The 26,025-nt window shown below is 46.7% G+C and overlaps 1 long non-coding RNA gene across 1 annotated transcript; it reads right to left on the bottom strand.

Annotated features, from left to right (window-relative positions):
* Nucleotides 1-23,406: 23,406 nt before the first annotated feature.
* On the bottom strand, nucleotides 23,407-24,683 carry LOC109764636 (uncharacterized). Its single transcript, XR_012205631.1, has 2 exons — nucleotides 23,985-24,683; nucleotides 23,407-23,867 (listed from the first exon to the last, which is right to left on the bottom strand). It is a non-coding gene; the product is annotated as an uncharacterized lncRNA (long non-coding RNA).
* Nucleotides 24,684-26,025: the final 1,342 nt, after the last annotated feature.

Below are 26,025 nucleotides of genomic sequence, written 5' to 3'. Positions count from 1 at the left end.
GAGCAACATCCGGGCCACACCCACAGCAAGATCCCCTCCGTGTAGACTCGACGCGTCCGTTTCCCCCCTCCAGGTGCCGGGTACCGGGTCCCATACAGACGGTAAACTAAGAATCTAAAAATGTAATAATTGAATTGATTAAAAACTCCGGTATTCATCATTGAAAATGTACAATTGCTGTGAACCTTTTAGTGCTCGGGCACCGGGCCGGCTGCCCGGGCACACCCGGTGCCCGAGCACTAAAAAGTTCACAGCAACTGTCCATTTTCTTCATATAAGTCTAATGAATACCGGAGCTTATAACGTATGGATTAGTGAACTATTTAAACAGGTCAAATTGCTTTTCCCTCGGCGAGGTGGGACTATTTTTTCAAAAAAAAAGTAGTTGCCATCTATGCCTACGGCATAGCCATTGGCATAGGCCTCCTATCTATGCCGACGGCCTGGCCGTCGGAATAGAGCCACCCTTATCCACTCGATGTCCCTCTCGCTGTCACGTGGGGACCACTCCTATGCCGACGGCATGGCCGTCGGCATAGATCCACCCTTATCCACTCGGGCCACGCCGTGGCCACTCGATCAACTGCCCCTCCTCAAACCTCTCCGACCCACGCCGCGCCGCCGCCCGACACCGACCCCCACCCGCGCCGCCGCCGCCACCGGACCCCGACCCCCACCCACGCCGCACCGCCGCCCGACCCCGACCCCCACCCGCGCCGCCGCCGCCACCGGATCCCGACCCGCCGCGCCGCCGTCCACCCCCTCCACCCGCTGCCGCCGTCCGCCCCCTTCCACCCCAGTCCCCCTCCACCCGCCGCCCCGGCCGCCCCCTCCACCCGCCCCCCTCCACCCGCCGCCCCATCGGCCACCTCTACCCGTCCGCCCCCATCCACCCAAGCCCCGGCCGCCCCTCCACCCGCCGCCCCGCCCACCTCCTGCTGCTGCTGGTGAGCTGGCCGCGGCCGTGGCTCCGGCGAACTCCGGCGCCCTCCCGGCCCTCCTCTGCTGCTGGTGAGCACCGGGGAGGCCTCGGCCGCCCACGCTCCACCGCCCGTCGCTGGCCCCTCCGCCACCACATCCCCTGCCGCTCCCCTACCACCCCCCTCAGTGAGCTCTCCCGCCACCGTGCCACTCCCGCCGCTGCTGCCTTGGTCCCCTGCCGCTGCTGCCTTGCTCCCCTGCTGCTAGATGAATGGATGGATAGATAGTTAGATAAATAAATAAAAATTGTATGTTTTTTGTTCTTCTTGCTACTGTTTTTAGGTGGATGGATGTATGGATTATTTTTTGTTAGATGGATGCATGAATGTTGTTAGAATCATAGATGGTGGATGGGATGGAATGTCGGTGATTTTTTTTAGAAACTTTGTTTGTCATAAATTTAATGTTAGGTCATGTTGATAAATGGATGTTGGTCAAGTTAATGATATATGAATGGATGGATGGATTTTGGACAAAATTTTGACACTTGACTGAGATGTGATGATGTTGCTATTTTTTTTATACTCATAATGATCTTGATAAAATAATTGAAGACAAAATTTTGAAACTTACTAAGATGTGATGATCTTGCTAAAAAAATGATAGTCATGATGATCTTGCTAAAAGAATAGAAGACAAAAGTTTGACACTTGACTGAGATGTGATGATCTAAGTTGTTTTTTCGGTGGAATTTGCAGGCTTTGTGGTGTCACATTTCACCGGAGTGGCCGTTATCCGACGCGTTGGTCCCTGAGCATCCCTCTGCTGTTCGACTACTTCCTCTACAGCGGAGGGTGAGCTACAAATCCATCACCTCCTTTTTCATGTGACTAGATTTCATTCTCAAGTCAACTGGCGTAACCTAGGCGTCTCCCGTCCGAAAGGGTTGCATCGATAAATATGCATTCAATTGCATATTTATCACCGCAGCTCTTTCGGATTGTCCAGCGTTTTCCACGGACAGCCCGAGGATGTGTAGATTGGGTATGTTCTCCATGTTCTACCCCGTTCCGAGACAGGATTTTGGCAGCGCCTCCCCATTGTTCCTCGGAGCACATTCTCTCGGCTATTTGCCGAGACGTGTATCTGGAGAACAGCGGGGAGGTGCTGCCGAAATTTTGTCTCGGAACGGGGTAGAATGGAGAACGTACTCAATCTACATATCCTCGGGTGGGATTAGGACCCATCTTTACCTATTAGAGATGTAGGTGATTAAACGCGGTAGAAACTGAAAATTTGATGTGATTAATTTAAATGAATCATTAATTATGTTGTGTGGCTTGCAAAAAAGCAGAGGATGGCAGATAATCAGTGGATGTAAAGTGGTTTTATCCGTCGGAATCGAGTAACATCAGAGTGGATCGCGAAAACCGATGTGTATTTGAAGGAGATATTCCGTCGTCCAATTAGAATTATCCCACCATGCCCCTGTGCGAGATGTGCCAGACATCACCGTAGAAATCAGACGGAAATGATTGAGCACCTTCGCACGCACGGATATATGCCAAACTTTGACATGCCGCCGATAAACATAGCCGAGCAGGACCGTGGTAGAGAGGAGGTGATGCGACAACGCATCGATGGATATGAGGACGACGGGGTCAGGGACATGCTAGATGATGTCATTGTTGCAGAAACGGGAAATGCGACACCTTCAGAGAATGAACCGGAGGAGCCAGAGGCAACCGCAAAGGCCTTCTTGGAGGTCTTGGCCTTGTCGAAGAAACCTCTTTATGCGGGTGCGAAAATATCTCAGCTGGATGCCATCTCGCAACTGATTGCAGTCAAGGCTGAGTACAGCTGTAGCCAGAAATGCTTCGAAGCGTTCTTGGGAGTATGGGCTAACAGCCTCCCTGAGGGTCATGAACTGCCGAAAAGCAGGTACGATACAAAGAAAATCATGAAGGCACTCTCTATGGATTATGAGAAAATAGATGTTTGCCCGAAGAATTGCCTTTTGTTTAGGCACGAGTATGCGGATGACAAGTACTGTAGGCAGTGCGGTTCGTCTCGGTACATTGAGGTGTTCGGTGAGGATGGTGAGAAAAAGCAGCTAACCATCCCCGTTAAGGTTCTTCGGTATCTTGATTTTATAAAAAGACTGCAGCGCCTTTTCATCACGAAGGAGTCCGCGAAAATGATGAAGTGGCACAAGGAAGGTATAAGGTACAATCCAAAACAAATCATACATCCATCGGAAGGGGAAGCATGAAAGTCGTTCGATGAAGAATACCTCGAGGAAGCAGCCGAGGCTGGGAATGTTAGAATAGCCATATCAGGTGATGGGTTGAATCCATATGGTATGTCATCCAATCCATACAGTTGCTGGCCCGTGTTTGTAATTCCGCTCAATCTTCCTCCCGGTGCCCTAATGCAACGCAAGACCATGTTCTTGTCGCTCATCATTCCGGGGCCTGATTATCCGGGGAAGCAATTGGGTGTGTTTATGCAGCCGCTGGTGGATGCTTTGCACCATTCTTGGTACTTTCCGACGTTGACATACGACCGGGATCTGCAGAGAAATTTCTTGATGAAAGTTTGGTTGCACTATTGCATGCATGACTTTCCCGGCTATGCTCTATTCTGCGGATGGTGTACAAGTGGGAAGATGCCATGCCCAGTGTGCACGCAGGCTCTGCGAATGATTTGGCTGAGTAAGGGTGGCAAGTATGTAGCCTTTGACCTGCATCGACGGTTCCTCCCTCTAGACCATCCAGACAGGGAAGACAAGAAGAACTTCACGAAAGGCCGGGTTGTTCAGGAAGTAACCGAGATTCCAACATTTTCGGGGGCAGATGTTCTTGCTCAGCTAAAAGCTCTCTAGCCTAAAGTCAAAGGCAAAGCCAAAGCCAAAGGCTTCGAGGGATATGGTGAGACGCACAACTGGACTCACATTACCCCCTTCTCACAGCTTCCCTATTTCAAGGACCTCAAACTTCCTTACAATATCGATGTGATGCACACCGAAAAGAATGTAGCAGAGCCCCTTTTCCACACGATCCTCAATATTCCTGATAAGACGAAGGATAACGTTAAAGCTAGAGCCGATCAACAGAGAATTTGTGATAGACCATGTCTGAACATGAAGCCTCCCACAGGCGGTCGAAAAAACTGGTTCAAGCCAGATGCTGACTTTGTCCTTAAACCACCAGAAAAAAAGGAAGTACTTATCTGGCTGAAACACATTTTGAAGTTCACCGATGGTTATGCATCGAATATAAGTAAGGGAGTCAATCTTTCAACGGGCAAAGTGACCAGCCTGAAGAGTCATGACTACCATGTATGGATTGAGCGGATAATGCCGGTGATGGTTCGAGGCTATGTCCCCGAGCATGTCTGGCGAGTGCTTGCCGAGCTAAGCCATTTCTTCCGCACGCTCTGTGCTAAAGAAGTAAGTAAAGACATGATTGAAAAATTGCATAAGAAGGCACCGGAGTTGATAGTCAAGCTAGAGAAGATCTTCCCGCCAGGCTTCTTTACACCGATGACACCTCTCATTCTACACCTCGCGAACGAGGTATTGTTGGGGGGGGGGGCTGTGCAGAATCACTGGCAGTACGGCCCTGAGAGACAGAACAAGCATCTCCGACAGAAATGTGGAAACAAAGCTAAGATTGAAGCTTCCATAGCTGAGTCAGTTATCCTTGAGGAGGTGTCAGACCTCAGGACATCATACTATCCAGACCACGTTCCCCATCTGCATAACAAGGTGCCTCGATACAATATAGAAGAGCCGAAGTATCAACCCAAGCTCCATCTATTCAACACGCAAGGTGGGAGGGCTGGGGCCTCAAAACCTTATAACATGCCACGACAAGAGTGGGAGGACCTCATGTTCTATATCTTGCACAACATCAGGGAAGTTGAGGAAGTGCGGATGAGGTAATACCACTACACCATTCCTTTATGTCTTCCACATCATCATGTTTTATGTTCACTTAGTCCCAGTCTAACACCGGTTTTCTTTTTTTTAGTGATTTTGGTCAAGAGGAATGGATGGGAATGAATCCTCCTACTGAGGCGGAGGCACTTACTCTTCTCCGTCATGGAAACCCTGGACGTAAAAATTTTGTTGCTTGGTTCATGGAGAAAGTAATTTTCCACACTCCCCTATTAAATACCTAGTTCAACATTTATTAGTTAACTAATGCACGCAACAATTTCAATTATACTTGTAGGGAAAAGATCCGAACATATCTATGGATGATGAATTGAGATGGGTTTCCATGGGTTTTGACCCTGCCGTCATGACATGTAAAAAGTATGATGTGAATGGGTATTGCTTCCATACAGAGGATCACCAGAACAGCCGGCCTGATCCCAAAACTATAAATACCGGGTGTACACCCCCGGTCAAAATTCAGTAGACTACTACGGAAGGGTACAAAATATATACGAGATTAAATTCCACCAGGGGCGCGAGACCCTAAGTCTGCCTGTGTTCAAATGTCGATGGTTCGATCCGCGGGAGGGGGTAAAACATACGCCTTCCATTGGTTTGGTCGAAGTTAAACCATCAACCGTCTATGTCGGAGCCGATCTCTTCATTGCGGCTACCCAAACTACACAAGTATATTATCTGCCTTACCCATGCCAGAAGGAGTACCTAAAGGGTTGGGAAGTTGTGTTCAAGGTGTCGCCACATGGTAAGCTACCGAACCCGAATGAAGACGATTACTACAACATTAACCCCATGACATACGAGGGAGTGTTCTATCAAGAGCATCCTGATGATGATGATGTGGTGAGAAACGATGACGCTAGACCATTGGGTGATGATGATGTGGATCCAAACGACGACGAAGCACGGAATGATGGTGAGACCATTGTCAATGAAAATGACATACTTATGCTAGAAAAGTTAAACGAAGACGCTGACGACGAGGAAGAGCCTCCACCTCCGTCAGACAACGAAGATGATATGATTGACAGTGATGATGAGACGGACCGAGAAAGAGGTTACAACAGTGATGATTCATATGGTTTCTAGCAGATGTACGTGTCAAGTCTTTTTTTCTATAGTTTAGGAATATGCCTTTTATGCATTTTTATTAATGTGTTTATTATCATGCCTTTTCCTTCATTTCATTAATTTACTAATTGCTTATTCTCTTTTCAATGCAGGTTCGTGGAACATGGGCAAGGGGAAGGCCGACGGCGTGGGTTTCCTACGCAAGGTCGTTGGCCTGCCTAGTCGGAGTGGTCGAGCACGTAATCCTCCCCCCCCCCCCGGCTACATGACGATGACTCCTCATAGGGAGGTCGAGGGAGAGGTGCCCCTAGAGGAGGAGGGGGCGGGGGGAGAGCCCCTAGAGGGTGAGGTGGTGGGGGGAGGGCCACTACATGGGGTCGCGGCCAGAAAGAGTGCACCCTCACTGACTTAGGGGTGTTGTCTTCGAGGCCATCCTCTAGTGAGGTACCCTGCTCTGGTGAGGAGGAGGAGGAGGACGAGGCAGGTGACGAGGAGGAGGTTCGGGATGGGGCCGAGGAGGAGGTGGAGGACGAGGATGAGGAGGAGGAGGATGAGGAGGAGGTTGGGGAGGGGGAGGCAGGCGAGGAGGAGGGTGGTGGCGGGGATGATGGTGCTGGCGGGGAGGGTTTGACAACAAGGGGTGGCTGCGTGGTAACGCAAAGCTAACAAAGCAGGTTCCTGCTACTGAGGAGCAGAAGTGGCTCATTGAGCCCACGGGGAAAGAGTAAGTGCCACTTTATAATAATTTCATTATTTTGCTTGTCACATGCTCATTCCGGTCGTTATTTATTTTTCTTTTCACATGCTAATAGTTCATTCTTTTGCAGCAACTGGATATATTCTAAAGGGGTCCGTATTCCCAACGGCCTCATCACTGTCTTGCTGAAGTTACACTGGCCGGGGTTGTATTGTCCGGATCTAGTCAGGCACCCGAACCATCGGGTCTTGGCCACGAGCTGGGAGCACTGGGAAGCGGCCCTCCACGCGGACCATGGGACCCATGCCAAGGCCGTGATCACCACTTTCTGGGTGAGTTCTCTTCAGAAGCACAAGTCCATTCTAGTTTTATGAATGATTTAACTCATGGCTTCTTCCATTCTTGTTTCGTGCATGAATGTAGAAATTCTATCGAGTTCTCCGGGAGCACAGGGCCAGAGCGGACCAGATCGTGCTACGCCAATGCAAGAAGAAGGCCCGCCAGATGCAGTACGAGGTGCGCTATGTGGCCATCTCGACATACCATCACGACTATCTTGGTGTGAAGATGACCAAGGAAGACGCGCGGAGGATGGGCATTACCTTGGAGAGGGACGAGTTCTTGAAGGTAAGTATAAAAGATTTTTCATTATGCTTTCATTACCTTGTGGTACATTTCACCGTTTCGTGTTGACATGCCATTATGCTTTCATTATGTAGGTGTTACCAAATTGGTGTTATGGAAAAGACCAGTCCTGGGCGGCATTGGTGGATCTTTGGTGTGATGAGGCTGGAGCCTGGGCGGCTATGAGAGTAAAAAACAAGGCTAACCGAGGGAAGGAGGGAGTACATGCTCAGGGAAACCGAAACCACTATCTCCACAAGGCAATTAATGTATGACTAACCCCATTAAACATTCTTCTTCTTCTATTTACCATTACTTTCTTATGTATGACTAACCTCTGTTTGGTGGTGCAGGAGGAGAAACTGAAGCGGCCGCTCTCACACATGCAGGCGTGGGAGATCGCCCATACCCGGAAGGACCCCAAGTCTGGCGAGCCCATGTACTATGGCAAGAAGACCGCGCATAGGAATAAGGCCTACTCCGATGGGTATCTGGCGTTACATCCTGACACACCTGACCCCATTGCGGCGGATCTGGACGAAAGGGTGGTGGTGGGCATGGGGCCGAAGGAGCAAGGTCGGGAGGCGGTTCTCGATGTTGTGATCACTCCTACTATCTCCTACACACAGCTCCGTCGGATCGACCCGACCCTGAGCCAGCGCACGAGCACGCCCATGAGCAGTGCACCGTCACTATCCCTCTTTCAGGAGCAGCAAACTGTAAGTATTTTCCCATTTATCTTCATTGCTCCCTTTATTTTCCGCATTTAGTAGTTTTATGAGTCTCATCATGTCATACTGTAGGCCTACATGGAGTACACACGCCAGGAGATCATGGCATGGCACGACCGCCTTCATGCATACCATCAGCAGAGGGATCGCCAGATGCAGCACGCTTTTCAGGAAATGGCGGCCGGCAGGTGTCCTCAATGGCCATCAGCAGAGGGTCCTCCAGCACAACCAACGTTGCTGACCTTTGAGGAGTTTGTGGCACAGAACGCTGGCCCCTCGCCGGTTAGTTCATCCCCAATCTATTCACTCAAAGCATATCATGCCTTTCAACACAGTCATATATCCCGTTAATATGTCTTTTCAACATCCAGGGAACCGGTGGATCAACCGTTGGCAGTGGTCTTCGCAGCACTCCCGAGTCACGGAGCCTGACCACTCCGATCCATGGAGGCGGAGGCGGAGGTGGAGGCGGTCTTGGCGGTAGCGCTGCCGCTAACACTGACGACCTGGGCTTCAGCGGTCTTGGCGGTGATGACCTCCGCGGTGCTCGACGTCCTGGCGCTTAAGCCTTTTGGTTACTTGTGTGCTTATGCTTATGTATCTTTAGATGACTTGTGTGTGGTGATGATGATAAACTTGTGGTCTTTGATGGTCCTTTAGATGACTTGCGTGCTTCTTTATAGGCTTATGCTTATCTTTATGTTGATTATGATGATGCTTATGCATATATTGTTGTGATGGTGACGGATGATACTTAGATGTGTTCTATATGTCTATTTCCATCATATATATCTGCTGATATGTGCTGTATATCTGAATTGAATTGATTTGAAAACAAACAGAAAAAAGAAAAAAATCAAATACAAACTATGCCGATGGCTAGGCCGTCGGCATAGGGCTGGCCGGAGCTCCCAGTTGCTGACGCGTGGCATCTATGCCATCGGCCTAGCTGTCGGCATAGATTTAAACTAAGCCGACGGCTAGGCCGTCGGCATAGACTCCACGTGTCAGCAACTGGGAGCTCCTCGGGCAAGTCTATGCCGACGGCCTGGCCGTCGGCATACATATATACTAAGCCGATGGCCAGGCCGTCGGCATAGCCTTGCCCAGGAGATCCCAGTTGCTGCCACGTGGAAGGCCTATGCCGGCCTGGCCGTCGGCATAGATTAAATCTATGCCGACAGCTAGGCCGTCGGCATAGGCCTGCCACGTGCCGAGCAGGCGTTGGTCAGCACTTGACGGCGGCCGCCGTTAGGAGGTAACGTTGCCGACGGCCAGGGCCGTCGGCATAGATGTACGGACACCGTCGGGATAGGGCCTATGCCGACGGCCTCCCGGGCTACGCCGACGGATATGTTGCCGAAGGTCCTATGCCGACGGGGGCCGTCGACATAGGCCTGTCCTGACGGCCAATCAGGGCTATGCCGACGGCCAGGGCCGTCGACATAGGGTGCGATTTCGGTAGTGTCGGTGTCGGAGTACTTCGATGGCAACAAACTGCAACAGCCCTGGGTAGAGTATTTGCAGGAACGACGACCATGGAGATGCCTTGCCTACGGCCGAACGCAAAGTCCTGTTGGCCATGGAAGATGAGCAGCAGCCAGCGGCATATTCTATGCCGGGGCGACAACCTCGGCGGCCAAGGGAAGGGCCCGACGCCTTCTACGGACGGGATCTTTGTGGGTGGAGGGGACGCGAGCAACAACGACGGACGAGCCCTGGCTAGCTGAAGCTTGGAGGGTTCATTAGTGGATGCCGAGCGGACGAAAGTAGGAAGAGGTCACCCGTGATATACGATAGGCTAATCGCTATCCAAACAAAGAATTATACAACAGCAATTTATTACTTTCCTAACCCAAACACAGTTTTTCGTACACTCGTTCTTGATAAACAACATTGTAAAACGGGTTTCGTTAGAACGGGCTAAAAACTGATTGTCTATATACCCGTGGCTAACCCTCCCTATCCAAACAACCACTTAAAAAAGGCAAAGATCGATGCAGTAGAAAAATTAAGATTTGGAACTGATTGTAATAAAACTAAATTTTATTGATTGGTAACATGCTATCAGTTCCTGCCCGTTTATTGTGAGGGTAAAACAAATCAACGTGAGGAGATATGGCGGTGGTATGTGAGACAAAAATAAACCGAACGAAAATAAACCAGACGAGATATAACCAGTCAAAAATAAACCGTGGACGCAATCCTATCAATTCAGACATTAAGAGTAGAGATCCATAGTGGATAGTAACATAGATGAAACCTAAAAATAAATAAATGATGTGACAACTAATTAATGAGAAAAGAGACAGATTAAGTAGTAACAAAGCTAGTTAGGTACACTATGAGTAACATCACATATACCAAGACAAGATAAGTCTACAACCTAATAAATAAAGTGTTGTATGACACCACACATATGTTACTCCCCACTATAGAGGTAGTAATATAGACCAGTAAAATATGCATGTTACTAGTCTAAGTTACTCCCCACTCACTAGTAGAAAACTGGGCTTTGGTCACAGGGCAATATTCACATTAGTCCCGGTTCAGTCACGAACCGGGACTAATGTGAGCATTGGTCCCGGTTCGTGCGGCCAGGGGCCTGCCGGGCCTCGTGGGGGCATTGGTCCCGGTTGGTGGGACAAACCGGGACCAATGGGCCTTGCTCCTGGCCCACCACCATTGGTCCCGGTTGGTGGCTTGAACCAGGACCAGAGACTCACCCTTTAGTCCCGGTTCATACCACAAACCGGGGCTAAAGGGTTGGTCCTACTAGCGGTCAGAGTTTAGTCCCACCTCGCCAACCGAAGGGCGCTCACACCTGTTTATAAGCCCGTCCCTCTCTGCTTTGTTGAGCTCCTCTCAAAGTGAAAATAGATGCCCTTATACAGGGAATTTGATCTAAATTCACTGTAAATTTCTTTGAATTTCATAGAAATTTATTATGAATTTAGGTTGAATTTTCTCTATAGGCACATCTATGTTCATTTTTTATAGTAAATAAAATAAATAAACCTTAATAAAATAAATAAAAATAAATAAACCTTAATAAAATAAAATAAAATAAACTATAGTAACTAAAATAAATAAAACTTAATAAATTAAATAAAAATAGCAGTAGTAAGATAAATAAAAATAGCAGCAGTAAAATAAATAAAAATAAAATGAATAATGTAAAATACATAAGTAATTAGAAACAAAATGGAATAAAATAAATAAATTTTTTGTTGTAAGTAGAAACAAAACAAAATAAATAAAGCAAAATAAATAAAAACAGAGAAAAAAATTATGCCACCTACTGGGCCACCACGGCCTGAATACGACTTGAAACCCATCCATGGACCAGGATTCAGGCCCGCAGAAGGCCCAGTAGGCCCCACAGGCAAAGAGAACGGTTAGGTCCAAAAGCCTGCAGTTGAGAGGAGCTCGAGAGGGTGGGCGCAGCAGCGCTTATAAACCACTCTCGAGCTCTCTCAACTAGCGAGATGGGACTAAACTTTTGACGCGGGGCAGCACAAGGCCTTTGGTCCCGGTTCGTGGCACAAACCGAGACCAAAGGCCTTTAGTCCCGGTTGGTGCCACGAACCGGGACCAATGAGTTGCCTATATATACCCCATCGCCACAGCAGAGCATTCCACAGTGCTCTGTTTTTTCTGGCCGGCGAGGGGAGGGCATTTGGGTGCTCTAGCTCACCTCCTATGCACATCAGGTGTTCGATGAAATGTCTGAGCCATACTAGTTAATCTTTCTCCTCTCGAAACTCGACCTCCAAGCTCCATTTTCCCCGAGATTTGTCTAGGTTTAGCAGTCCGTCACGTCCAGTCCCCGTCTTCACCGCCGTCGATCGCCCGCGCCGATCTCGTCGCCAGCACCACCGTGGTGAGCCTCTTGTTCTTATCTTCTTTCTGAAAGAAAAAAATTCTTACTTTAGATAGATACTTGTCTAATTTTGTTACTTTTATTATTCCTTCTTATTACATAGTGCGATGGTTTTGGTATCCGCCCCCGTCGGCCCTCGTCTTGTCTATGATTCGGATGTGGTATATATTATCTTTTTATAACTATTTGGTTCATTTATTGTTTATGACAAATATGCCGACCAACGTGACATAGATTTTATTTATCTAGGAGGTGGTTGAACCGGAAATTCTAACCGACCCTATTGTCGAGAGGTTAAATTTAGTTGAAGAAGAAAACAATTACTTGAAGGAAAAAATAAAAAAATTGAGGAGGAGAAGATGATATTGGAGTTGCATGTTGCGGATGTCGTCGATGATCACAAGATCAAGATGGATGCAATGCGCTTGAAGATTAGAAAGATTAGAAAATATGCCATTCATACCGAGGCTTGGTATCATTATGCCGTTGGATCAATTGTTACCTTGGTTGCGATTATGATCGCATTTGTTTTCTCATTGAAATGTTTTACATAGTTGCAATGTATGGTTTAATTAATTAGATGCTCTGGAGAGCTATATATATGTTGTTAGATGAGAACTATGTATGTACTTTGGTTTTAATGTGATGATGAACTTCTATTAATTTGGTCACTTAATTATCTATTCATGATGTTCTGTAATGGTTTTTGACACACTTAATTATATATAATGCACGCAGATGAACCGGCAATGGATGTACGGTGACAGACACACCTCCGAGTACATTAAGGGCGTGCATGATTTTCTCGAAGTGGCTGAGGCAAACAAGCAGAATGGTTTTATGTGTTGTCCATGCCCTATATGTGGGAATACGAAGTCTTACTCTGACCGAAAAATCCTTCACACCCACCTGCTTTACAAGGGTTTCATGCCACATTATAATGTTTGGACGAGGCACGGAGAAATAGGGGTTATGATGGAAGACGGCGAAGAAGAAGAGGACGATGACAACTATGTGCCCCCTGAATACGGTGATGCTGCAACGGGGGAAGCTGCTGAAGATCAAGAGGAACCAGACGATGTGCCCAATGATGCTGCAAGGGGGGAAGCTGCTGAAGATCAAGAGGAACCAGTGCCCGATGATGATGATCTCCGTCGGGTCATTGTCGATGCAAGGACGCAATGCGAAAGTCAAAAGGAGAAGCTGAAGTTCGATCGCATGTTAGACGATCACAAAAAAGGGTTGTACCCCAATTGCGAAGATGGAAACACAAAGCTCGGTACCTGACAAAGGATTTGAGAAGCAGTGGAAGGCAGAGAATGCTGTGCCTAACAAAGGATTTGAGAAGCTATTGAAAATATTGAAGAAGAAGCTTCCAAAGTATAACGAATTGCCCGACAGTACATACGCAGCAAAGAAGGTCGTATGCCCTCTAGGATTGGAGGTGCAGAAGATACATGCATGCCCTAATGACTGCATCCTCTACCGCGGTGCGTACAAGGATCTGAACGCATGCCCGGTATGTGGTGCATTGCGGTATAAGATAAGACGAGATGACCCTGGTGATGTTGACGGTGAGCCCCCCAGGAAGAGGGTTCCTGCAAAGGTGATGTGGTATGCTCCTATAATACCACGGTTCAAACGTCTGTTCAGAAATGAAGAGCATGCCAAGTTGATGCGATGGCACAGTGAGGACCGTAAGAAAGACGGGAAGTTGAGAGCACCCGCTGACGGGTCGCAGTGGAGAAAAATCGAGAGAAAGTACTGGGCTGAGTTTGCAGCTGACCCAAGGAACGTATGGTTTGGTTTAAGCGCGGATGGCATTAATCCTTTCGGGGAGCAGAGCAGCAATCACAGCACCTGGCCCGTGACTCTATGTATGTATAACCTTTCTCCTTGGATGTGCATAAAGCGGAAGTTCATTATGATGCCAGTTCTCATCCAAGGCCCTAAGCAACCCGGCAATGACATTGATGTGTACCTAAGGCCATTAGTTGAAGAACTTTTACAGCTGTGGAATGGAAACGGTGTACGTACGTGGGATGAGCACAAACAGGAGGAATTTAACCTGTACGCGTTGCTGTTTGTAACCATCAACGATTGGCCCGCTCTCAGTAACCTTCCAGGACAGACAAACAAGGGATACCACGCATGCACGCACTGTTTAGATGACACTAAAAGTATATACCTGGACAAATGCAGGAAGAATGTGTACCTGGGCCATCATCGATTTCTTCCGACCAACCATCAATGTCGAAAGAAAGGCAAGCATTTCAAAGGCGAGGCAGATCACCGGAAGAAGCCCGCCATGCGTACCGGTGATCACGTACTTGCTATGGTCAATGATTTACACGTAATCTTTGGAAAGGGTCCCGGCGGACTAGCTGTTCCGAATGACGCTGAGGGACACGCACCCATGTGGAAGAAGAAATCTATATTTTGGGACCTACCCTACTGGAAAGAGCTAGAGGTCCGCTCTTCAATCGACGTGATGCACGTGACGAAGAACCTTTGCGTGAACCTGCTAGGCTTCTTGGGCGTGTATGGGAAGACAAAACATACACCTGAGGCACGGGAGGACCTGCAACGTTTGCACGAAAAAGACGGCATGCCTCCGAAGCAGTATGAAGGTCCCGCCAGCTACGCTCTTACGAAAGAAGAGAAAGAAATCTTCTTTGAATGCCTGCTCAGTATGAAGGTCCCGACTGGCTTCTCGTCGAATATAAAGGGAATAATAAATATGCCAGAGAAAAAGTTCCAGAACCTAAAGTCTCATGACTGCCACGTGATTATGACGCAACTGCATCCGGTTGCATTGAGGGGGCTTCTACCGGAAAACGTCCGATTAGCCATTGTGAAGCTATGTGCATTCCTCAGTGCAATCTCTCAGAAGGTGATCGATCCAGAAATCATACCAAGGCTAAGGAGTGACGTGGCGCAATGTCTTGTCAGTTTCGAGCTGGTGTTCCCACCATCCTTCTTCAATATCATGACGCACGTCCTAGTTCATCTAGTCGACGAGATTGTCATTCTGGGGCCCATATTTCTACACAATATGTTCCCCTTTGAGAGGTTCATGGGAGTCCTAAAGAAATATGTCCGTAACCGCGCTAGGCCAGAAGGAAGCATCTCCATGAGCCATCAAACAAAGGATGTCATTGGGTTTTGTGTTGACTTCATTCCAGGCCTTAAGAAGATAGGTCTCCCTAAATCGCGGTATGAGGGGAGACTGACTGGAAAAGGCACGCTTGGAGGGGACTCAATAATATGCAGCGACGGATATTCTTGGTCTCAAGCACACTACACAGTTCTACAGAACTTTACCTTGGTGACCTCGTATGTCGATGAACACAAGAACAGTCTGCGCTCCAAACACCCGGAGCAGTGTGACGACTGGATTACATGTGAACACATCAGGACTTTCAGCAGTTGGTTGGAAACACGTCTCAGAGGTGACACCACTGTTTGTGATGAGTTGTACTCGTTGTCCAGGGGACCATCTTCGACTGTATTGATTTACAAAGGATACGAGATAAATGGGAATACATTTTACACTATCGCCCAAGATCAAAAGAGCACCAACCAAAACAGCGGTGTCCGCTTTGATGCAGCAACCGAGAGGGAAAATGACACATATTATGGTTACATAATGGACATATGGGAACTTGACTACGGACATGATTTTAAGGTCCCTTTGTTTAAGTGCAAATGGGTCAATCTGTCAGGAGGCGGGGTAGACCCATAGTACGGAATGACAACAGTGGATCTGAACAATCTTGGGTACACTGACGAACCGTTCGTCCTAGCCAATGATGTGGCACAGGTTATCTATGTGAAGGACATGTCTACCAGACCGAGAAAAAAAAGATAAGGAGCCAAAGCGCCACATAGTTCTTTCAGGAAAAAGGGACATTGTGGGAGTGGAGGGCAAGGCAGACATGTCTGAAGATTATGAAAAGTTTCATGAAATTCCTCCCTTCAAAGTCAAGGCTGACCCAAGCATCCTGATAAACGATGAAGATTATCCATGGTTACGGCGCAATAAGCAAATGACACAAGCGAAGAAAAAGTGAAGACTTTCTCCCGCAACTATTATGATGATACCATGCCAACTTTGTAACAGACGAGTATGATACCATTGTCCGTTTTGTACACGAAGTGCATCTAGTTTTTGCCGTAACCCTCTCAACTATCTTGCACATGCTATGTGGATGAAATGATGATACCATGCCAACTTTCAACCTTTTCAGAGTTCATTTGAAATGCTTTTCAATTTAAGGGTCTTATAGCTCAAAATAATTAGTAAATGCATGAAAAATAACAAATGAAGTCAGAAAGGGTTGAAAATTGATGATGTGGCTTTTTGAATGGTGCATTTTGAACACACAAAAAGTCAGGAGTTCAAATAAGTTTTAAAAAATGAAATCCCTTTGTAACAGACGAGTTTCCGTATGAAATCCTGATACTTCGAAAGAGATTGTCCGTTTTGTACACGAAGTGCATCCAGTTTTTGCCGTAACCCTCTCAACTTTCTTGCACATGCTATGTGGATGAAATGATGATACCATGCCAACTTTCAACCTTTTCAGAGTTCATTTAAAATGCTTTTCAATTTTAGGGTCTTATAGCTCAAAATAATCAGTAAATGCATGAAAAATGGTGCATGAAAAATAACAAATAAAATAAATAAGTAATTAGAAACAAAATAATATAAACTTTAATAAAATATATAAGTAGAAACAAAATAAAATAAACTTTAATAACATAAATAAAATTTATGAAACTAAAATTATCAAAGTATTTTCTGTTCAAAACATTATAAGCAACCTCTAGTATTATTGAAACTAAAATTATATAAAATTGATGCAACTAAAATTATCGAAGTATTTTCTGTTCAAAATCATTGAAAGCAAAAATAATTTTCATAAAGAACTTTTTTGTTAGAAACTTTAATAGCAAAAAGAATTATCATAAAGTAAAATAAATAAGTAATTAGAAACAAAATAAAATAAAATAAATAAGTTTTTTGTTGTAAGTAGAAACAAAACAAAATAAATAAAGCAAAAAATAAAATAAAAAAACAGGCCAAAAATTAAAAATTATGCCACCTACTGGGCCACCACGGCCTGAATACGACTAGAAACCCATCCATGGGCCAGGATTCAGGCCCGCAGAAGGCCCAGTAGGCCCACAGGCATGTACAGAGAGGTTAGGCCCGTAAGCCTTCTTTTAGAGAGGAGCTCGACAGCTCAGGCGCACCGCACCTTATAAACAGGTGCGGCTCTCTCTCAGCTAGCGAGGTGGGACTAAACTCCCACCACCACGCCGCTATGCAAGGCCATTGGTCCCGGTTGGTGGCACGAACCGGGACCAATTCCACCCTTTGGTCCCGGTTGGTGGCACCAACCGGGACCAATGCCCCCCCTTTAGTCTCGGTTGGTGCCACCAACCGGGACCAAAGGCCGCCGCTTCCGCCCTTTGGGCTGCTGAAAAGAGGCCTTTGGTCCCGGTTGGTGGCACCAACCGGGACTAATGCCCACCTTTAGTCCCGGTTGGTGCCACGAACCGGGACTAAAGGCTTTGCTATATAAGTTCACACTTCGGAAATTTTCACTCTCACCTTGCAGTTGCCGCCCTGACGACGCCGACGCCGCCAGGCTGCCCCGACGCCGCCCGCCGCCCCCGCCGTCGCCCGTGCCCGTCGTCGCCGTCGCCCGCGCCCTCGCCGTCGCCCGCCGTTGCCCGCGCCCTCGCCGTCAGCCGCGCCCCTGCCCCGACGCGCGCCGCCCCGGCCCGTCCCCGTCGTCGCCGTCGCCCTGCCCCGCTCTTCGCCGCCGTCGCCCCCTACCCCGAGCGCGCGCCCACTGCCCCGTCGCCATCCTCGCCGCCGACCCCACGGTCCTCCTCACCTTGGTCCGGCCGGCGCCCTCCCTAGCATTTTTTCATATGTATGCTTGTTTTTTTTTCATATATATGCTTGTTTTTTTATATATGATGATATATATGCTTGTTATCATAATTGTTTTTGTTCATATATATATGATGTATGCATGGATGTGGATGAAATATGATGTTTTTTTGTTCATAGAACATGATGAAATATGAACAATGCATTAGGCAAAACCTTTACTTTTTTTCGAAATTTTCTATTTGAACATTTTTTTATGAATGAGAGTAAAAAGGAAAATAAGAAGAGGAAGAAAGGAGAAGAAGAGGAGAGGAAGAAGAGGAGAAATAAATAAGAAGAGGAAAAAACAAGAAAAAGAAGAGGAGAAGAAGAAAGGAATAGAAGAGAAGAAGAAAAAATAGAAAAAATTCTACTTTTTCTTCTTCTCTCCTCTATTCCTTTCTTCTTCTCCTCTTTTTTTTTCTTCTTTTTTTTCTTCGATCTTCTCCTCTATTCATTTTCTTCTTCTCCTCTTTTTATTTCTTCTTCGTTTTCTTATGTTTTATGGGTCTGTCGTCGTCGATATACCCCTCTCCCGATAACTTCAACACGAGGGGGGGTCGATATACCCCCTCCCCGATAATATTATTTTCCCATGTACGTATGTCGTCGTTGTCGATATAACCCCCTCCGGATAACTTCAACACGTGGTGGGGGGGGTCGATATACCCCCTCCCATATAACATTATTTTCCCATGTATGTATGTCGTCGTTTTCGATATATATAACTCCCTCCCAGATAACTTCGACATGATGGACGGTCGATATTTATACCCCCTCTCGACCGTGATAACTTATACCACGGGAGCACCCCCCGGCCCTCTCGCTCGACCAAAACTCTCGAGGACACCCAAACCCTAGAAAAAACGATGTCGGTCTCCTACCCCCTCCCGCCGCGCCCCTACCCTTGAAGCATTGCCGAGGCCACCCCAAACCCGGAATAACCTAGGTCTACGTTTGCACTAATATATCCACCAACTGTCATGTTTGTGTAATAATTGCCATGTTGTAATATTTGCAGAAACAATGGAGCACGGACGAGACGAGCAAGCAGAAGAGGTGTTGGGGGACATAATCTTAGCCGGAGGTGATATCTTGTCGTATCTTAACGACAATGATGGTCTGGAAGAACAGGGTGAAGAAGCAGGCTACGGTGATCGAAGAGTGGAGGAGGAAAGACATGATTATGATGGCTCCGGTGACCCAATGCTGGTGCAAGAAGGAGCCCGTGGTGACGGTTCCGGTGACCGAACAGAGTCCGGCCAGGTAAATATATTAGTTAAGCCTGTGCTGACTAGCTAATTGATGCATTCATTGTTTTGGTATGTACACATATTAATTAACACTCGTCTTTCTTCTTTTTCTAGCCGTCCGGATCGAGCACAACTTCGGTAAAGAGATGAGGCCCGAAGAGAAAGTTGCGCTCGGATGAAAGGTTTGAGATCACAGCAATCGCGCGCGACGGCCAACCGATTGAACCCATCCGGACAAAGGATGCATTTGCTGCTCAGTGCGGGGTTCTAGTTAGGGACAAGATCCCGATCAGCATCCAGCAATGGTATAAGCCTAAGAAGGAAGACCCTGAGGTGTCTTATGTCAATGATATGCAGAAAGATGATCTTTGGACTGAGTTGAAGGCAAATTTCACCCTTCCGCCAGAGGAGGATCCGGAGAAACCAGTTAAAGAGCAATTAATCAAGTCTCATGGTCTTAAGAAGATGGCAGACCTATTCAGGAGGTGGAAGAATGAGCTGAAAACGTTTCTCGACAAAGAAGAGACACCAGAACTCATCGGCTGGTATGAGAAGATCAGAGATCACTGGCCCGCATTTGTGGCCCACAAGACATCGGAAAAGAGTAAGAAGATGTCAGCGACAAACAATAAGAATGCTGCGAAGAAGAAGCTTCACCATCACACGGGGTCAGGTGGCTACCTCAAAGCCCGGCCTAAGTGGGCCAAAGCTGAGAATGATCTGCTTGAAAAAGGGATCGAACCACAGACAATGAACTGGACAGACCGTTGCCGGACTTGGTTCTTCGGGGCTGGCGGAACCTTGGACCCTGTATCAGGGAGGTGCGTTTGGACGAACGAGCTTTTGAGAATACCAGTCAAGAAGATTCAGCAATATATCGATGCAGCGCAGGAAGGGACGTTCGTTCCAGACAGAGAGAACGACGAGCTCACAATGGCCCTCGGGAATCCTGAGCACCTTGGACGGACACGAGGCACGCCAGGCTCCGTTCCGTGGAAGGCTAGTTTTCCGGACGCATGCGGTTACAAAAGCCAGGAGAGGAGGAAAAAAATGGAGCAGACCCAAATTCAGAAGCTGCACGAAAGGGTTCAAGTGCTAGAGGAACGATACGGCAATCGACATGCTGAAACTATCCCCGAAGCTACCCCGCCATCTCAGCGGAGAAGCGGCATGGCTTCCACCGAGCTGCTTCAGCCGGAGCATGTCTTGACGGCTCCTGCTAGCTACCCCGTGGATGCTATCACGGAGTCTCAACATTGCCACCTTATGGCGCAATGGCAGAACTTCAAAGTCAAGGCGGCTGTTGGCTCTGTTTTACCTCCTGAACCCGGCGCAACCTACCACTGCCGGCCGATTCCAGAAGGATATGCTAGGGTGATGGTGGATGAAATAACGGAGGGATTTGAGGACCTCCAGCTTGACCACCCTACCGGTGAAGGGGAGACTCGGCTGGGTTTAGCTCTGAAGACTCCGTGCCTATGGCGGAAGGAGCTCATTAACCTTCCGAACTGGACGCCTCTGGCGAGTAAGGGCACTCCGCCGCCTCCTCGTCCTCCGGCGAGTGATCAGGGCACTCAGCCTCCTTCTCCGGCGCGTGGCGGCACTCTGCCTCCTCCTCCGGCGAGTGATCAGGGCACTCATCAGCCTCCTTCTCCGGCGTGTGGCGGTACTCCGCCTCCTTCTCCGCCCGCGCCGGCGTGCCAGAGCAGCCAGCCTCCTCCTTCTCCGCCTCGTCAGCAAGGGCGGAAGAGACCCTCCGCCGCTTCGGCTGCTCTGGCGCGTCGTAGTCCTTCTCCTCCGTCTCGTAAGCAAGGAAAGAAGACAGCCGCAGCCGCTCCGCCTGCTCTGCCGGCGTCTAGCAGTACAGCTGCCAGAGGCGGGAGGCGATACAAATTCAGTCCTTCTCTAAAGACTCCAGAGAAGTTACCATACGAGAGGACCGAGGAGGAGAACGCGAAGATCGTGCGAGCCGAAGTGAAGAACTTCTTTGAAGGGGTGAAAGCAAAGAAACATCCACCTCCGGAGGAGAAGGTAGATCCGGTGAAAGCGAAGCGCACTCTGGATGCCCTGACAAAACCACCAAAGTCTCCGCCGAAAGGCAACTATGAGCGCATTATTGCAAAGACATTTGTCGAAGCGGAGCGGTCGGGAAGTACTGTCAGTGATCAAAGGTTAAAAGAACGACGAGCTGGGAAAAAATTGCCCAGCTCGGCGAACAAGCGAACCAATCGTGCCCCCCGCTCAAGGTGTCTAAAGACATCGTCGCTAATGATCCGAGGATGGTGGCCGGTTATAGCAATCTTGGAGATTACCTGCCCGACGATGTACATTATGAAATCATGGAGGTGGACGAACACAAATACCATTACGGGAAGCCTCTCGTCAAAGATGAAAGATCTCTAACAACGATGATGCGAAGATTACATGATTGGTACATGAAAACCTGCAGAGAGTCTGATGGGATGAATACTTTAACGCCGAGAGTTAAATCGGAGCATGACCTCGTTGGAATTGAACTGCTGAATGTTTCATTTGAGGAGTTCTTCCAGTTTTTCAATCAAAAGTCCCTCGATAAAACAACGATCACTTGCTACTGTCTGTAAATAGTATTACTTCTGTCATTAAGTCTCTCTATATGGGTCAGCTCTTTCATTGCATGTATTTATAATTATCCTCACTATATTATGCAGATTGAAGATCGCCGAATTGAAGAAAAGACAAATCGGTGATATTGGGTTCATTAACACAAATCTCATAGATGCATATACGGTTGAAAAACATGCCAAACAAGCCGAGCCCAACTTGCTACGATCGTTGGTATTAAATCAAAATAAAGATATAATACTCTTTCCTTACAACTTCAAGTGAGTGCTACTGTCTTGTGCATATTCGGTTTCCCTTATTAGTCCAGGTTATGGTAATGTAATTGATGACTTATGCATGCATGCGCAGCTTCCACTATATTCTCCTAGAGATTAAGCTTGAGCAGGGAGTAGTAACCGTCTTAGACTCGAGACGAAAAGATCCCCAGGACTATGCGAACATGACTCAAATGCTCGAGAAGTTAAATCGATCATTATCCACCATATCAGCAACTTTGTTCATTTCCTGATATCAAGTAATTGTTTTCTTTGTCTGGCAGGGTTTGGAGAAAATTCACCACAAAAGCTCCGGGACTGCCGAAGAAGCTGCAATTTAGACACCCGAAAGTAAGTACTATAGTAGCATGTTCCGCACATCTCCTAGTGATTCAAGCGCTAGTTTCATCAATACCATTTAGCATGCTTGCTTATCAGTTAGATTGACCTCTATTTCTTGTAAAGTGGTTGTGGCAGGAACAAGGGAATGATTTCTGTGGATACTACATTTGCGAGTCTATCCGCCACACGACCTGTGAGCGGGGCTACTCTGATGAACAATATGAAGTGCGTAAGCAATAATATTCACAATTTTATTTTATTACCATCATTTGTGTCGAGTTTCATTTATTCATATATATATATGTATTGACCCCCTTCTTCAATTAGATGTTTCGGATGCGGGATGAACTCCTAGCAGAAGATCGTATGCGAGCAATTCAAGAGGAATTGGCGGCATTCTTCCTTGACCACGTGATCGCTGAAAACGGAGAATACTATGTGGACCCTGTGTTCTTACAATTTAATTAGGAGATTATATTGTAAGAGATAATTATTGTATATATGTAGCCGGTAGTGTCAGATAGATATAAGAGAACTTGTTGTTCGACCAACCTCTCGGAGAAGGAGAGGTGGTCGATATCACTTCTCTCTATATGCATATGTTCATGACGATCTTCTGTTTCCTTCATTTGCTTACTAGCTAGCGTGTCTAGTCCTCTCCATACGTATATAGTACGTAGCGTCGACCAAGCACGAAGATAAGAGAGGACACTTCTCTCTATTAATTAGCTAGCTAACACAATATATGAAACACCTAAATTAACCCCCGAAACCCCCCAACCCCCCCCCTTCAAAAAAAACAAAAACCCCAGCACCTGAAATGCTGACGCGTGGATGCCTATTGGTCCCGGTTGGTGACACCAACCGGGACAAAAGGCCCTGCCTGGTCCCGGTTGGTGGCACCAACCGGGACCAAAGGTCCCCCTGCCTGGGCTGGCAGCAGCGGCCACGTAGAGGACCTTCTGTCCCGGTTCGTGTAAGAACCGGGACTAAAGGGCTAGGACTTTAGTAACAACCCTTTAGTCCCGGTTCGAAAACCGGGACAAAAGGCCCTTACAAACCGGGGTAAAAGCCCCTTTTCCTATTAGTGACTATGATCCATGGTAGAGACACTCGTGTTTACTGTTGATTCACTTTAGATTATTATTATTATCATTCTTATGCAATCAATCATGCATGTGTACAAATTAAGCAGTGATTGTTTCCTCTCTTTCCTCGACACCTCAGGTTCATACATATGATCATTTACTCATCACTCAATAAATATGGCCGGCCCTCGGCGGTGGCCCGGGCACTGGCACTTCGGGCGGCTCTGGCACATCAGGTTCCGACGGTGGTGGTGGGGTTTGACCGCATGGGAATGTACACATGCACGATTTTTTCGATTTTTTCTTAGGCCGTTTGCCAAAGTTGTTGTCGCCGTTGTCTTCGTTGAGCTCGTCATCAACGATCGACTTTTTACTGGAGCAAAACCCACCCTTGAAGTGCTCTTTGTGACAAGCCTTGGTGCAGCGCACGTTCTTGAAAGGGTTCGCTTTGTACAACTTGCTAGGGGACATGCATACCCGAGCCTCCGCACCTGCATGTGACATACAATTAGCGTGTGCACCCGAAAATTATATTAGCAATCGTTTCATAGATTTGATCTTAAATTGCATGGGATTGCGATGCGGTCAAATCTGCTATATGAACTTACAGAAGGCCATGAGGAGAATGCCCAGGGTGAAGGCAGCGAGCATCTGGGTGCCGCTGAATGCCATTGCCAAGTGCTCAAAAGAAATTGTTGGAATGGTGGCGTGAGGAAAAGAACGGGATTGTGTGCTATTTATAACACCTCTCTTGGCTATGCATTCAATGCCTTAGAGGATATGGAAATCTAAATATTGGACACATGCATTTGTGTAATGTATTAGGCCTCCTTTGGTCTATAGAAATTTCATAGGAATTCTATTGCTACATAGGATTGGTTCATATCCTTCACATTTCAAAGGAAAATAAACATTAGTCTAGACTCAATGAAAAATTCCTTTGATGTGAACCAAATGGCATCTTTTTTTCTGTCCCTACTCATAGGATTTAAGAGACATGTCATCTCATTTCCTACAACTTTCTTATTCCTATGATACTCTTATCCTATGAACCAAACGAGGCCTAGAGAATATGGAAATCCAAATATCGGATACGACAATTTGTGTAATGTCTTAGAGGATATGCAAATCCTAATATTGGATACAAGCATTTGTGTAATGCTTTAGAGGATTTGGAAATCCAAATATTGTATACAAGCATTTGTGTATAGTATCTATCTCCAATAATTAATCATGTGTATTGAATTCATGTTCCCGCTAGTTGCTTCAAAATTCTGAACTATGGGAGATGCGATAAAATCTGTTATATGAACTTACAGAAGGCCATAAGGAGAATGCCCAGGGTGAAAGCACCGAGCATCTGGGTGCCACTGAACGCCATGGCCAAGTGCTCAAAAGAAGTTGTTGGAATGGTGGTGTGAGGAGAAGAACGGGATTGCGTGATATTTATTGCACCCCTCTTGGCTATGCATTCAATGCCTTAGAGGATATGGAAATCTAAATATTGGATACAAGCATTTGTGTAATGTCTTGGAGGATATGAGAATCCAAATATTGGATACAAGCATTTGTGTAACTAGATGAATTCCCCGCTCGTTGCTGCGGGTATTTGGGGACTAATTTGAGAAGCAATGTGTTAATGAATCAAAGAATAAAACACCATGATATCTGTAGGGGGGCTTGAGTTGAAAGGGAAAATTTAAGTAGTACATTGTACATAAGTTATATTCAGTGCAACCACTTTGTATAATATATGTACAAATGAGCTATATGCCATGAAAATTGCTTCCTTGTTTATGCAACCAACAGTGATAATGTGATCTTCATGGGTAGTTAGTTGCTGATGTTTTCTCCCTGAAATTTGCTTCTGATAGTTCCGCACACTTTTGCATTTGTAGATTCCGTGAGCTGATTCATTGCGTGCATGTATATGCTGAATGTCTTTCTTGGTAGAACTGATGGAAGAGTGATGTGAGGCTTTAGAGGCATCCTGGAGTGCAAGTGTTGGAAGAGGAGATGATAGAAAACCAATAAAAAGGGTAGCACTTCAGATAATTATGTGTAACAAAAAAAAGTAACACGATGTAAGAGAAGAGAGAATTAGCACCTGACGTTTTGTGGTTGAAATTTAAGCATCATGATCTGCCAGACTCTTTGTTGGAATAACTAAAGTAAACAGTAAGGGTAAACATGAGAGAGCATATGGCACCTCAACCATTTTGTATGGTAACACTGCACACATTTTTGTACACCCTGTTGATTCGTGAAGAATTTTTATTGGCAGGTAGCATTGTCCTAGTAATGGCCTCTTAAGATATAAAGTCTATAGAATTCTGCTAGCATTGGAAAAACATATTCTGAAGAAAAAAGGAAAAGGATATAAGTTCACAAACAGCTATACCAACCTGTAATTAATGACCCATTTGTATATCAAAAACATGTGTTGGAGTTGGAGATACAAAATATGTGCAGAATTACCCAGGTTTAAAAGGAGCGAACAAAATATGCCAAGCTGCTGACCGAGGCAAAAATATGAAATGAGGTTGGTCGCAGCCGGGTTCTTGCTCTGATCGAAAGATCCCTAATGGAAAACAGTGAACAACATTTTCATTAAAAAATTGTCCATCAGTTGTACGTGAGACCCTGAGA

This window comes from Aegilops tauschii, chromosome 3, assembly GCF_002575655.3.
Source record: "Aegilops tauschii subsp. strangulata cultivar AL8/78 chromosome 3, Aet v6.0, whole genome shotgun sequence".
NCBI classification, from domain to species: domain Eukaryota; kingdom Viridiplantae; phylum Streptophyta; class Magnoliopsida; order Poales; family Poaceae; genus Aegilops; species Aegilops tauschii.
This window is presented reverse-complemented; position numbering and strand designations above follow the sequence as displayed.